The 15,672-nt window shown below is 33.7% G+C and overlaps 1 long non-coding RNA gene across 1 annotated transcript; it reads left to right on the forward strand.

Annotated features, from left to right (window-relative positions):
- The first annotated feature begins 1,982 nt into the window (after positions 1-1,982).
- LOC124632480 lies at positions 1,983-4,730 on the forward strand. The gene is made up of 2 exons (XR_006984631.1): positions 1,983-2,185; positions 3,498-4,730. It is a non-coding gene; the product is annotated as an uncharacterized LOC124632480 (long non-coding RNA).
- Positions 4,731-15,672: the final 10,942 nt, after the last annotated feature.

Genomic DNA, 15,672 nt, shown 5'->3' on the forward strand with positions numbered 1-15,672 from the left:
TTATAAACACAACCTTAAAGGATCACGTAATCGCCAGACAATTAAATAATAAATTGAAAGATTGCAAACGCAATATCTAAATTGAATACTTTCACATTGAAACAAACACTTCGCCCCTTCTAAGTATATTTACATTTACTTAGCGCAATCCCAAAAAATACATGCGTCAACGTTTTGGAGTTTTCAGTTGCAGACCAAAACCATGGAGAACAAAATGACTAGCGGAGATGTCATAAAACGGAATCTCCTCAGAAAGTAGCGCACCAAAACGAGGATGTTGGTTGTACGAGGAACGTTACTAACGTTAACTTTTTTAGAATCCGCCCATTATTTTCGAAATAAAGTCACCAATCAATCAAGACCAATTTTTGACAGATTGGTTTTGATTTGACAGGGAACCCGAATGCTTAGGTGGTTCTAATAACTGATCACGGGAAGGTGCCTAACTTACCTTCCTTATGGCATCTCCGCTATCTATCCTTCCTCCTTGACCGAAACTAAACAAAGACCAATCGGATAGATAGCAATAGTCAGTGCATTCACCAGTCTAGACCGATTCTTTCACGTAAATAAGTATTGCATTTTTGTCATGTTCGGCCTGGCTCAGAAACTGTACAATGCTACGCGCCCGAATTGAATGTGATGACGGATTGAAAATTTAAAAACGACAGTCGTTTGTTCTTTTTTTTTTCTTTAGTTTGGCCATTTTCGATTTTATTATTTGAAATCGGAATCCCACCAGAAACATTAAATGTAAAAAAAGCCAAGTCCTGTTCAACTTTATTTGTAATAATAAATCAATATTTTGTAACTATATCAACAGTTTTGTTCACATTACATTAATATTGACTTGGCCATTTATTTTAACGTATTTTTTTTTCTTTATGTTAATCGAATATTAACCAGTATATAAAGTATTTAATTTAATGTGATAAGGTACGATACACTTTGTATGATCATATAAAGTGTGACTTTGGTTAATATTTATGAAGAAAATTATAAACTAAAAGACTACTAAAGTATCACGTATTATCGAGAAAAAATACTGTATTTTTACTATTTCTAGATAATAATCTTACTAAGGGATTTACCTGACTATAAAATTGATACAATACAATATAGTCTAACAGTACAATAGATAGATTTACCTTAACAAGCGATTTCGTAATGACGACGATACATCTGAGGCTCCTACAAGTTTATTCCTTTCAATATAATGCCTTCTGAGAATACTTAGTTGTTAGACGTTATACGTCTATTTATCGGTTTCTAGATACAAATAAAAAAAAAAAAATAAAAAAAAAAAAATAAAATAAATACATAACATATTCTAAACCATACTGCTTTTAAAAGATCTAAATGTTTTTAGGTGAAAAGTTACCTACTTATACACATTTACACACACATTTGGGCCGATTTTCCAATCGCCAGATTACTTGTATCTGAAGAATATGTTTGACATTTTCACAGCCTTAATATAGAAAATATGTCAAACCGCTATAGTTGTTCCGCAGATAGAAGTCGACTGATGATTTGAAAAAATCGACCCAAATGGAATTTCAGTTTAATTTCTTTAAAGGTCAACCAATTAAGGGTGATTCTTTTTTTTCGTGCATATTACGCGTCCAACCTAAAAATCTTAATTTACTAACTGAATACCTATGTTTTGTATACAGGAAATCAAATGTTATAAAGTTAGGCTTCTATGCATGTAATATTTACTGATGAAAGTAACCTAATTAACAAAATATAAATTAAAAACATAATTAATTCTCATTTCCTTCGGTGTCCATATGCTATCGTCCTAGATATACTTGTATTTTATTCAAAAGTATCATTATTAATTATTTATAAGTAACCGTACTAAAAAACTACATTAAAAAGTACAACTTTTTCATCTACATAGACAAAGCTAGCTCCACAATTTTATATTTTTTTTATTTCATAAATGTTTCTCATTGTTTTTTTGTCATTACCATCGGGTTGGACGGATCTATGAATTATACTCTGCGTATTGCCCTTAACGCTGATACACCGACAACACACCCCGCGCACATCCCTCAGTCGGCCAGTAAACGTCTTAGCAGGTGCACGCATGCTTATGATAATAAAATATGTTCGTGTAAAGTGGCGCAGGAGGTGATTATTCTGGAATTGTTCTCTCTCCTATCGTTGCCATAATTAAGTAAGTATTTATGACTTAGTTTATTATGTTACTAATTATAGATTCTATACTTCGGCCGTTCAGAGAATGCGTTCCTGACACCTATCAGTTAGTCACGACTAGTGATGGGCACAACATAACACTGAGTTCGTTACCGTTCCTTCAAAATGAACCGCCGCATTATTTTAAGATTATTTTCGTTTTAAATTGGCGGAATCATTTGTTTTATATTTTAGTTATTTAAGTGGAAACCAAAAAAAGGTAATATTCATATAATAAAATTGTTTTATTTATTCTTTGTTACAAGTACAATGAATTGAATGTGCGAACAGAATATTAATCAGACTCCGATTTGCTTGAGGAGGTGGTGTCTTCATCATCATCTTCGCCTACATGTATAATTATATTATTATCAATAACAGAATCAATCCTGATATCTCGGTCTAACAAAAGCCGGGTAATCAAATAAAAACAGATCGAAAACACTTGAAAAACGTGGTCTATGCGCACGAAACGACAACGGACGACTGTTTTAGCGTCACAAAATGGCGGCCCATAACGCCATTTGGGGTTACCATTTTTAATCTAAGTATAAAAATGCGGTTTGGTCATAGTTTTATTTTTATATTTCATAAACGTTATAATTAAGTCTTATAGTCCATTATTTTCCAATTCTTAAAAAGAAAATCAAAACGTATTATTTTATATTATAACTGTATAAGAACAGATTACGATACTTGCCTGTTATTTTTAGCACAGCACTACAAAATATAAACCGCTGACATAACCTTGTAATAGCGCAGTATAGATTTAGAAAAATATTGTTTACCAAGTTATTTGACACTCAGTTTGGCACAAAATTATAACATTCATTGATTATTGATATAATAATGTTGTTTTAATGCTCCTCAATTGTTAAAACGGTAAACAACCAGCAAAAATATTTTTATCGTAACTGCAACGCCATTGCAAAGTTACGTCGTCAGTTCAATCGCGACGTGTCAGGAACGCATTCTCTGAATGGCCGAACTATAATAATAACCTTCGATTACTAAAATATTTAAGATTTCCGTAAGTTTGATATCCTATGAGATAAATTGAAAAAAGGATTGAAACCTCATTACCTTCTTCCTCACCACCTTCGTTTACCCTCGTTTTTTTTTAGCGATGGTAATGAGATTAAAACGATGGTATTTAGAATCTATAAATACTTTAATTGCAATTTGTGCTTCATTTTTGTTTTTAATATAATTATAAGTAATTTTAATTACGTTATAAATTACCTTTGATAAACTTGTGAATCTACTTACGTGTAAGGTATTTATTTTCGCAGAGGACCAAGAATTAAGAATGCCGAGAAAAACTAAACACAAACGAGAGCACGATAGACTTCAAAAGAAAAAAAAATATGCAGCAATTAAGGCAGGTCCTGAAAAGTATAAAGAAGATCAGTGTTCGAAAGGGCCGCAGTCACCGAAAGTCAAAAAATTATCTGATATTAATGTGACTGATTGGGAAAACAGAAAATTTTATGTTGATAAAAAGGAACCCGTTGACAAAACTTTTCAGACCGATTTAGGGAAATTTATCATGTCCAATAGCGAACCAGAGCATGATACCAAAGAAAATGTAGAAGGAGTATACGCAAAGAGAGAAATTCAAAATTTTTGTGATGATGATTCCGATGAAAATATTTCCTAACACTATGAGTTATTTTAATTCATTTGTTTTTGATATCATATTTTCGAAATATTTTTTTAAAAGTATATAATTACATTGCGAGAAGTCTAATTTTAGTTTTGTAGCCTGATTCTTAGGTTATCTTGCCCTATTCCCAATTTTATTTGGGGTCGGCGCAATATGTCTTCTGCTTTTTTGTGTCATCTGTCAGACAATTCATCCATCTTTTCTTAAGTCCTCCTCTTCTTCTCCATCCATCTACATTTATACCTAGCACACACTTTGTTGCATGCGTATCATCCCTCCTCATTACATGCCCATACCATGACAACCTTCTTACTTCTCATCTTTTCTGTAACAGGCGCTACTTTCAGACTTCCTCTAATGTAACCATTCCTCACTTTATATCAATTCTTGTCACACCACACATCCATCTCAACTTTCTCATTTCTGCTACATGTACTGTCTTCTCATCCCCCTTTTTCAGTGGCCAACACTCAAATTCACCCTTGTTCTTAAAAAAACTATTGCACCACTCGTCTGGTATTGTTTCCTCTTGCAAACACTTATTGAAGAATAAAGTCAGCCATTTCCATCCATCCATCTTTAATACCTTCCACACTTTCACTCGTATTCCACCTGGCCCTAACGCTTTTCCATATTATACTAATTCTTAGCTTGTAGAAGAAAAATAAAAGCTTCTGATTTTTTGTCTCATTATTCTCAAAGATTATGATTATTGTGTAGAAAAATAAGTAAAAAATTAAAAAAGGCAAGAAAAATACCCTTATCATAAGTATCCGATCATTTAGAAGTCTAATTTTAATTTCTTTATTTAGTTTATTGAATATAAAAATAAATCTTTCTTATCCAAGTTTTTATCAGTCGATTCTTTTCATTTTCATAACCTTAACTTCTCGATTTTCCTCTGGAAACTAAACAAAATCATTACCATCGTTGAAGTTCTCATTACCATCTCACTCCGAAAAGTTAACATGATTGTAATTCCATTGTTTTCTATCAAAGGAAGGTAGAAACTACACAAAGTTGAAGGATTACCTATATTTTGACGATATTAGAAAAAAAAAACAAAGTTATTTGACAATAATTTGAAATTGCTAAATATCACAGAATGTGCACGAACTACGCGAAACACCCTTAAATTGCTCATAGAAGTATCAATATTGATCACTGTATCGTACAATATAATAATATCGTCTTTGCCGTGGTCCACAGTAGTCCAAACGTCCGAGGCAGCCAAGTGACGTGGTCTAATCTGAGCAATTAATCCTCTGATTGCTCTAAATGGGACTTTGTCCTGTGCGATCGTAGGTTATTGGGTGATACATACGTGACTGCTGGATATAGTGTTAAGGAATGCTACTGTTCAGTAAGGATGGAGATCAAAATATTGGGTTTTAGATTAATTTGGTGATGAACTTATTAAGTATGATTCATTATACATTTGCGTAGCTCTTTGCGGAATTTTATTTAATACTTAATGTTGTAATAAAGTTTCTCACAATATATAAACACTTCAGATCAGTGATGCCATTACAGAATAATGGAAAGAGAACCGTAGCTATATTGATAATAATTTATGGCTACTCAATAATGTTTATAAATACGCCAGTAAAAAATCTCAGAAAAGGAGATGGCTAAATATTTGTATGTTGATTTTAAACATTAGTTACACCAAGGAACATAAACACAAGGTACACTAACATTATATACAAGCCATCTTATGTTACTCCTTTTATGTACTCTCTTATGTACTCCCTATTACTCTCTTATGTACTCCCTTATGTACACTGTTGTATACTCTCTTATGTACTCCATTATGTACACTTTTGTATACTCTCTTATGTACTCTCTTATATACTCTCTTATGTACTCCCTTAAGTACTCTCTTATGTACTCCCTTATGTACTCTCTTATGTACTCCCTTATATACAATGTTGTATACTCCCTTATGTACACTCTTATGTACTCCCTTATGTGCACTGTTGTATACTCTTTTATGTACTCTCTTATATACTCTCTTACGTACTCCCTTATATACTCTCTTATGTACTCTCTTATGTACTCCCTTATGTACTCCCTTTTGTACACCCTTATGTACTCCCTTATGTACACTGTTGTATACTCTCTTATGTACTCCCTTATGTACTCTCTTATGTACTCCTTTATGTACACTGTTGTGAACTCTCTTATGTACTCCATTATGTACACTGTTGTATACTCTCTTATGTACTCCCTTGTGTACACTGTTATATACTCTCTTATGTACTCCCTTATGTACTCTCTTATATACTCCCTTATGTACTCCCTTATGTACTCCCTTATGTACACTGTTGTGAACTCTCTTATGTACTCCCTTATGTACACTGTTGTGAAATCTCTTATCTACTCCAATTTGTACACTGTTGTATACTCCCTTATGTACACTGTTGTGAACTCTCTTATGTACTCCATTATGTACACTGTTGTATACTCTCTTATGTACTCCCTTATGTACTCCTTTATGTACTCCCTTATGTACTCTCTTATGTACTCCCTATGTACTCTTTTATGTACTCCATTATGTACACTTTTGTATACTCTCTTATGTACTCTCTTATATACTCTCTTATGTACTCCCTTATGTACTCTCTTATGTACTCCCTTATGTACTCCCTTATATACAATGTGGTATACTCCCTTATGTACACTCTTATGTACTCCCTTATGTGCACTGTTGTATACTCTCTTATGTACTCCCTTATATACTCCCTTATGTACTCTCTTATGTACTCCCTTATGTACTCTCTTATGTACTCTCTTATGTACTCCTTTATTTACTCCCTTGTATACTATCTTATGTACTCCCTATGTACTCTCTTATCTACTCCATTATGTACACTGTTGTATACTCCCTTATATACTCTCTTATGTACTCTCTTATGTACACTGTTGTATACTCTCTAATATACTCCCTTAAGTACTCTCTAATGTACTCCCTTATGTACTCCCTCATGTACTCTCTTATGTACTCCCTTATGTACACTGTTGTGAACTCTCTTATGTACTCCATTATGTACACTGTTGTATACTCTCTTTTGTACTCCCTTATGTACACTGTTTTATACTCTCTTATGTACTCCCTTATGTACTCCTTTATGTACTCCCTTATGTACTCTCTTATGTACTCCCTATGTACTCTCTTATGTACTCCATTATGTACACTTTTGTATACTCTCTTATGTACTCTCTTATATACTCTCTTATGTACTCCCTTAAGCAGGACATATTATAGTGCACGAGCATTTGCGCAGACACAAGTGCACTCCCTATTTCTTCACTCTCATAGCCCGATGGGACGGTAATCCGACACGACCGGAGAGAGATCAGGCGCAGGACCGACATTTACGTGCTCTCCGATGCACGGGTGTATCAATCACCAGCTTCCAGGCTCCGGGCTGCTTTGTGAAAGTCTTCTAAAACCCACAAAGCGATTTCGGCCCGACTCGGGAATCGAACCCGAGACCTCGTGCTTAGCAGCCGCACTTGCGACAGCTAGACCAACGAGGCAGTAAAATCATCACGTAAATCTATTACGTACTCCCTTATGTACTCTCTTATGTACTCCCTTAAGTACTCTCTATCCCTTATGTACTCTCTTATGTACTCCCTCATGTACTCCCTTGTATACTCTCTTATGTACTCTCTTATGTACTCCCTTATGTATTCTCTTATATACTCCCTTATGAACTCCTTTATGTACTCCCTTATGTACTCTCTTTAGTACTCCCTTATGTACTCTCTTATATACTCCCTTATGTACTCCTTTATGTACTCTCTTATGTACTCTCTTATGTACTCCCTTATGTACATTGTTATATACTCTGTTATGTACTCCCTTATGTGCACTGTTGTATACTCTCTTATGTACTCCCTTATATTCTCTCTTATACTCCCTTATGTACTCTCTTATGTACTCTCTTATGTCCTCTCTTATGTACTCCCTTATGTACTCTCTTATGTACTCTCTTATGTCCTCTCTTATGTCCTCTCTTATGTACTCCCTTATGAACTCTCTTATGTACTCCCTTATGTACACTGTTGTATACTCTCTTATGTATACTGTTGTGAACTCTCTTATGTACTCCATTATGTACACTGTTGTATACTCTCTTATGTACTCCCTTATGTACTCTCTTATATACTCCCTTATGTACTTCTTTATGTACTCCCTTATGTACTCTCTTATGTACTCCCTATGTACTCTCTTATCTACTCCGTTATGTACACTGTTGTATACTCTCTTATGTACACTGTTATGTCCTCTCTTATGTACTCCCTTATGCACTCCCTTATGTACTCCCTTATGTACTCTCTTATGTACTCCCTTATGTACACTGTTGTGAACTCTCTTATGTACTCCCTTATGTACATTGTTGTGAAATCTCTTATGTACTCCCTTATGTACACTGTTGTATACTCTCTTATGTACACTGTTATGTACTCTCTTATGTACATTTTTTATGTACTCTCTTATGTACTCTCTTATATACTATCTTATGTACACCTCGAGCGATTAATAGGTCTTGTATTTAACCACTCCAGATACGATTAAGCACCGACCTTACCTACTTGGAGAGGTTTCGCAGTTATGTGCAACCTTCACAACTGGTTATGAAACGTTTTTGGAGAAATCGTCTGTGAAAATCGCGCAATGTGACATTGTTCAACATAATAAATAACTTAGCGATGCAAAATGGTCCAATCATGAGTCTGCATTCAACTTCTAATGAACATGAATCAGTAAAAGTAAACTTTTCTGTGAACTAAAAAGAACCCCATGGGTTTTAGGTGATATGAAATATTTTTTTTAATGTCGACTCTGGGTTTTTTTTGGTCATTCCCTTTCATATTCATTTCTATGTTCTATCTGCAATTGGACATATCTTGACAAGATCAAAAACCACACCAATTAATCACACTTTGGTGTTAATTTATACATTAGTGTAAACGCCACAATTAACGCTACACAATTTAGGCACAATAACCCTATCTGCACAGCTATCCATCCCCCATTTCCCTAACTAGATAAATGGCTCCACATAGCCTGGCTATACATACGCATAAGATTAAGTCCACAGGGACGCGTCACGTAATGTCCGTCTGCTGTCGTGCTATGCATAAATAACGATGGTGTGTACACCGCCTAATACCCATAAACATTTAATCAATGCACGATTAATTTGATGCTAAATGTTTGGGGTTGCTGCAGGTCATGGTTTTGGAATTGTTGAAAATGCAAATGTGATATGAATGATATAATTGATATTGAAAAAGTGCCAGTTATATTGATGCCAAAATAAATAATAATAAGTAGTAAGTCAATGTTTCTAAAACACTTTAAATCTGCAACAGACCGCTAATTATACAAAAAATACTATCCCGTAACTTTAGACTATTTCTGGATTAATTCCTTAGCATTTGCTTTGGTTGTAAACTTTGCCCCTTCGACCTTATTCAGATTTCTACAAGGTGTTCTAAGTACCATAAAAACGAGTCCAAAATATTGGTTGGCATTTCAAAAGCCCGTATTTTCACCATCAATTCCGCACCCTATTAAACTAAGTTCCTCTAACGTCCGCATTTAAATAAATAAAGCTAATAATATCGGGGGTGCAATATCAAATAATATAATAAACAAATAGACGAGAAACAGATATCGTTTTTGGTGAACGTGCCTATTACGCTATTGGCCGTTTTCATAGGATGGACGCAAATTGCAAGATATAGCGGTAAGGAAAACAAAAGGCTCATCATTAAGGAAATGATGTTATAATAAAATAACTGTTATAATCTGAAGTTTTAGAGAATTATAGAGTCATTATGTTTTGATAATATTGATGTTTATAATAGGTACTGTCTAAAACATCTCTGAAAGTAGACAAAAGTGATTAAAACTAAAACAATTTTTCAACTTCTCACAAATAAAAATATTGTGTAAAATTTTCGCAAAGGTATTCAACAGCTAAAAGGTAACTAAAACATGCAAATATCGACGTTGCTTCGAATATAAATATTTGAGCTGCGAAATCTCCACAGCTCGCCACTTGCAGCCGGTCCGGTTTCGGAATAGGCATGTAAAAAGGCAGGGCGCAATGCATGCCAATTCGTCCGCGCCGGGCACCGGCCGACGTCCATGTAGCGATAGCAAATGAAGAGTGGAGTTAGTTCATTATTTGTATTTTTTTGTGACGTCGGTATTTTGGTATTGGTACTGGTACTCAGCTACATCCGGTTAGACTGGAAGCCGACCCCAACATAGTTGGGAAAAGGTCCGGAAGATGATGATGATGATGGTATTTTGGTATAGACTGACTGATCATGATTTATTAGATATTAAAAGTAACAGTATACACAACATATTATATATAGTAACAGTGTACAGTAGTAAGTATGAATTATTAGATATTAAAAGTAACTGGACATAATGTGTAATGCATTGGTCTCTTAACGACTTGCTTGACTTGAATGCTTGTCGACGTTGAATACGGAATTATGTTTTGGGGAAACGCAACGGGTAAAGAAATGGTGTTCAAGTGTCAAAAAAGGTGCATTAGAGCTATCTGCAATCTAAAATCTATCGACAGTTGCTACATGCATTTTAAGTATTTAAAAATATTAACAGTGCCCTCACTATACATTTACGAAACAAGCATGTTTGTAAAAAATAATTTAAATAAATTTGACCAAGTAACCAGTCAACGTCGTTGTGATCAGTTACATGTAATAAGATCTAAGACTACATTTTATAAAAACAGTATTTTTGCAATGGCTCCAAAAATGTATAACAAATTTCCAAAAAGTATAAGAACTGAACAGAATATTAGTATTTTTAAACGTAGATTAAGTACATTTCTAACAGATAAGGCACATTACTCAGTTGAAATATTTCTAAATGATAAAATAGAAACACTATGATTTTATATAAACTCAATAGGATTAAAATTATTTGTACACCAATTCCATTTGGTAAAACATAGAGCTCTAACATGTTTAATTTTAAGACCTTTCTGTATACCTATGCTCACAAATAAATACATTGAATTGCATTGAATTGAATTAATTTATGGTTTAAAGAGGCAACACTTAACGGAACTCCATTTTTTTTCCTTGGTTTGGATTATGTATTTCAAGCAAAAATTATACTTTGTCAGTAGCTATCTCCTTTCCTTTTATTTATCCTGCACATACATATTTCAAATTCACCTTACTGAAACTTTCAATAATGCTAAGTTTCTTACAATCCATCTACCTAAATGAACATGGCGTTTCTTAGTTACTCATACTGAATTAACTTTTTTATGTTTCCGGTAAGTCATTTCTTTCTAATACTACCCAGTATTCTCTTAATAAGAATTGCTCGGGGCGTAAAAAAGTTCTAAAAAAAAAAGAATTTAAGTTATGAATTTTTGTACACACCATACAGTCCGGTGTCCGGCCGTGACCAGTGTGCGAATCAAACCGGAGGGCAGTTTCAATTTGCCGTAGGCCCGACCTGTGCTACTAACACTTTAGTGCCAAAGTGCAGTCTGACTGCCTGATATTGTCACTCCAACAATATTAGCACTTCATTATTTTTTTATTGTTGACAAAGAATTAATGATAAAACATGCAGAGAATTTATTACTTTATGTATATAGGTACTATCTGCATGGAGGAAATAAATTAAAGAAGCTGTGAAGTTAAACGGTTTAATGACCAAGACTAACCCAATACACACAAGAAGTACGAAACAGTTTGATATATAAAAATAAAAAAATACATAAGCTAGCGCCATTCGTGGCTAATTAAGGTACTCATGTTGATTTAGAAACTTGATATTATAACATTTTTGTGTTTATTATTTAAATACAAATGATGTTGTCAACCTCGTAGTTTAATTTTTGTACAATAATAATCTCAGTTTCATAAATTGCCTGAAGCTGTTCAGTAGTTCAATTTTTATTGACACAAAAATAGAAATGAAACATTTGCGTTTAAAAGCAAAATTTAATTCAAAGAAAGTACCTATTATTCAGATACAAAGAAATGTTTATTTTTACTTTGGCAAAAGTTTGGTTTTGAATTTTTTTAATTTATTCTTGAGTTAAAATAGCACTTATACTGGTTCATTTCAAAGGTCTAGTTACGTACAACATTTAGGGCCAAGGTCGTAGGGTGAGATCTCAATTTATTATTGAATTCTTTCTTATCATTCTTTAGCAACGCAGTCTTGAAAAGGGTTCCATTACATTTTATGGGTGCCCTATAAATGAAACATAAGGTATAGACTATTCAATATTCCGAAATTGTTTTATTTTTGGTCTGGGAATGAAAACAAATCTCAGTAATACTTTATGTTCGAATAAGTTAACTTATTTGCAGATAAGTTACGTTTATTTACTGCGTTCTCTTTGCTGATGAAAAATAAAATAAAAAATGCATCAGAAGATTTTCGAGGTAGCAAATAATCATATCGACTAAAATACGATGGAGGAAAAATTTATGTTTTTCGAAACATCATTAGGCTTAGCAACAATAAATCGTGATTTTATTTTCACCAACACACAGCGTTGTCGATTATCTTTATCTACCTAAATTACATAGGTAGAGGTCAATCTGAATACTTCTGAACCGTGATATTTATAAAAAAATACTAACTTTGCAAAATTCAGTAATTTATCAAGAAGTATTCCAAACCATACCTCCATCAGCCACTGCTTCCAAAGAATCCACGTTTGTATATTTTTTATCATACGAGTCTACATGATTCTCAATAATTTCAACCCTGATCATGTACCGATCTCTTATTGTACTGAACACAAAAGGATTTTAAGCTTAAAAATTCCGCTCACCAAGAACCGATTGTCACGATTTCTCTTACAGTAAGCAAAAAAATACATTTTCAGATATTCGAATATAAATTTCTGATTTACCGGTCGACCTGCAAAATTCGAGATTCAAGATTCTGCCTCAAATTGTCGCCGCGCGTGAAATTTTAAAAATATTCTCGTGAACGAAACGTATGTATTGTAAATAGAATATTTTGTATGGCATTGGCGTTGTGTGATATGCATCTTACGTTTAAAATTGAGTGTGACGAAGGTGAAGTGAATCGAATGTTTGGTTTTGCAATGTCATTAGTTGATTTGAGATTCGTTTTCAAAATATATTGATTCATATTGTTTAAAATAGTATGTTCAATTGAATTAAGTTTACAATTAATGAACCCTAATAAGATGCATTTTCAAAACGTTTGCTCACATTGTGTACCTAATCATTTACAGTACGAAACGGTCAATTAACAACCGCAATTAATACTCAATACTAAACAAAACTCAAACAAAGGAACATCCAATTAAATAAATCAAACCTTCTACTAAACGAAAATCTTAGCGTCCACATTAATTAATTCATGCGAGTTTACAGTCGAGAATCGCCAGTACCCCAAAATGCCTGTTGCAACGGCGACCTGTCACAATCGATCTTCGTCGAGTCGCCGCGAGATTTACGACCGACATGATGCGTATTGCTCCTACATTTGACGTTAAAAGCTGACGTGTGCGAAGTGAGCGCGCAATGTATGTTGCAAATATAGTATCTGATTGATATTCGTTTGGTTATGAGGGGTTTAAGTTTGATGTGTGCTGCAAGTGTGTCCGGAATTAAAGTTTAATGTAAATAAAAATTATGGGAATTTGTAGAATACAAAATGGGAGATATTAAAAATAACGATCGACTCAGAAATTATGACTCAAAACTTTGTTTGTATTCCGCTCATTTTAAACCCAAAAAATATGTTTTGTAGTACCAAAAATTGCACATCATCAATAAAATTAGCTCATATTTCCATAATAAAGGCACCTAATTTAATACAGTTTTAATGCGTAATCATTATAATCATAAAAATAATCGTTAGGTATTCGATTCAAAATTATAGCAGATCGATAATAATGACGGGTTCTGGGACTCAAGGGTACAAATTATGTTAATTTTCGGACCCAAGGCGATGTAAGTTATCAAAAAAGTTTAACCGATTAGGCAAATAACTTTTTTAAGCTGTAGCCCAGAAAATTTTACATGTTACGGAATCCATGAGAATTTTAGGAAGAAATAAAATAAAACTGTTGGCGACTGTAGATGCTATACTTTTGTGTAATGAAGCTTTGTAATGTTTATCAGCAACATATTTTTCAATCAGTCACTGCCTAGGACACGTTTCGTCCATTTTGCAAGCAAACTCGTTATGGGAAGCATTTGAATTAAGAACGAAATCCACAGACAAGACACGTCACATCAAAAAGGTCATCATTTAAACTCTTTGCTCACTTCATAACGTATAAACCTTTTTTGCCGGACTTCATATTTTAATGTGTCGCCAAGCGTGAACGGTGCAGCTAAAATTATGTGTTAATTTGTTTACACGCTACAGTTTGACGTGTCACCGTAAATTATGGCTGCATTCTGTTTTTGTAGAGTATAATTTCACGCTATTTTCTCTCCCAGTATGAGCAGAAGCGTTATATGACACGTACTGTGTCAGTTTGTATAGGTCGCGTTTCGTGTCGGTACTTTTGAAACGATTATTTTTAATGGTGGTAAATTATAATTAAAAGAAACTAATTTTCTATCTATATAATTACACACATACATATATCTAACAATTATAAGCAGTTTACTTTTAGCTTTCAGTATTTTTAATTTGATTGAATGAGAATTCACTGTCCCAAGTACTTCTATCTATATATTTTTCAGATTCATCTATATGTCAGACCAAACGACGATTTTACTCATTTTTACTCATCGAACTTTTAGGAAGTTCTAATAATTTCATAACATTATGATTTATGATTATGATGATTTCTATTTCCAAAACGGTAACTCTTTTACTTTGCTAATATTTGCTAGTCAGTATTACAATAACTATGAAAACTCTACAAAAGAAAGCGCGAATTTTCTCTTTTTCTCTGCAATTAAGCTCAGCATTTTAATTTGGCGCATTTCATTACTTGTACACTAATACAATGTTTGGCTGTTCAAACAATACAACACTCGTAACAGGAACAATATAGTTATTCAATATGCTAAGGTACGGCGCACAATAGTTGCTCGCCCCGGGACATTTTGTATTACAATTTGTAACTGGGGCGTTCTAGCCACAAGTTTCTTTGGAGCTAGTTTGTCTGTTTGACGTGGGGTTTTTTATTTAGGTTATGAGTGCGCTTGATTTTTTAAATAGTTCATAATTGAGAGTTCACAATTTTTAAAGCGTATAAATAAAAAACTTTTATTCATACAGAAAACTTCAATATTGCTTAAAGACTTAAATAATTTAAGGCCATACAGATAGAATAGCTTTGACTCCCAAACTAGGAGATCCTGTCACATAGCAGTCAGTGTTTTGCTAACTAGAACTCGTATAGAATATATAAGACATACCACCTCTATTCTCTCATATCGGGTGCTTAATTTACTACCAATAAATGTTACTACAAATAAGTCTCATCTTTAATAAAATTGCAGTAAACTCGTAATTTAATAATCAAACTGTACCTATCCTACATGAATTTCCTGACGACTCACAGCACACTATTAGTGCCCGCTCACACGAGCCATGTATTCCACAAAACACTGCGTCCCACAATATTCTCAACAAATAGCTCATCACAGGGATTGTACCACGGAGCGAGGAAAGATGCGCGGAGATGCCATAATGCAGGTAGATCAGGCGTCTTCTTCTAGGTTAAATTCGTAAGGCGGGCAAGACCAAAACGATGAGTTACGAATGA

Source organism: Helicoverpa zea, chromosome 8, assembly GCF_022581195.2.
Source record: "Helicoverpa zea isolate HzStark_Cry1AcR chromosome 8, ilHelZeax1.1, whole genome shotgun sequence".
NCBI classification, from domain to species: domain Eukaryota; kingdom Metazoa; phylum Arthropoda; class Insecta; order Lepidoptera; family Noctuidae; genus Helicoverpa; species Helicoverpa zea.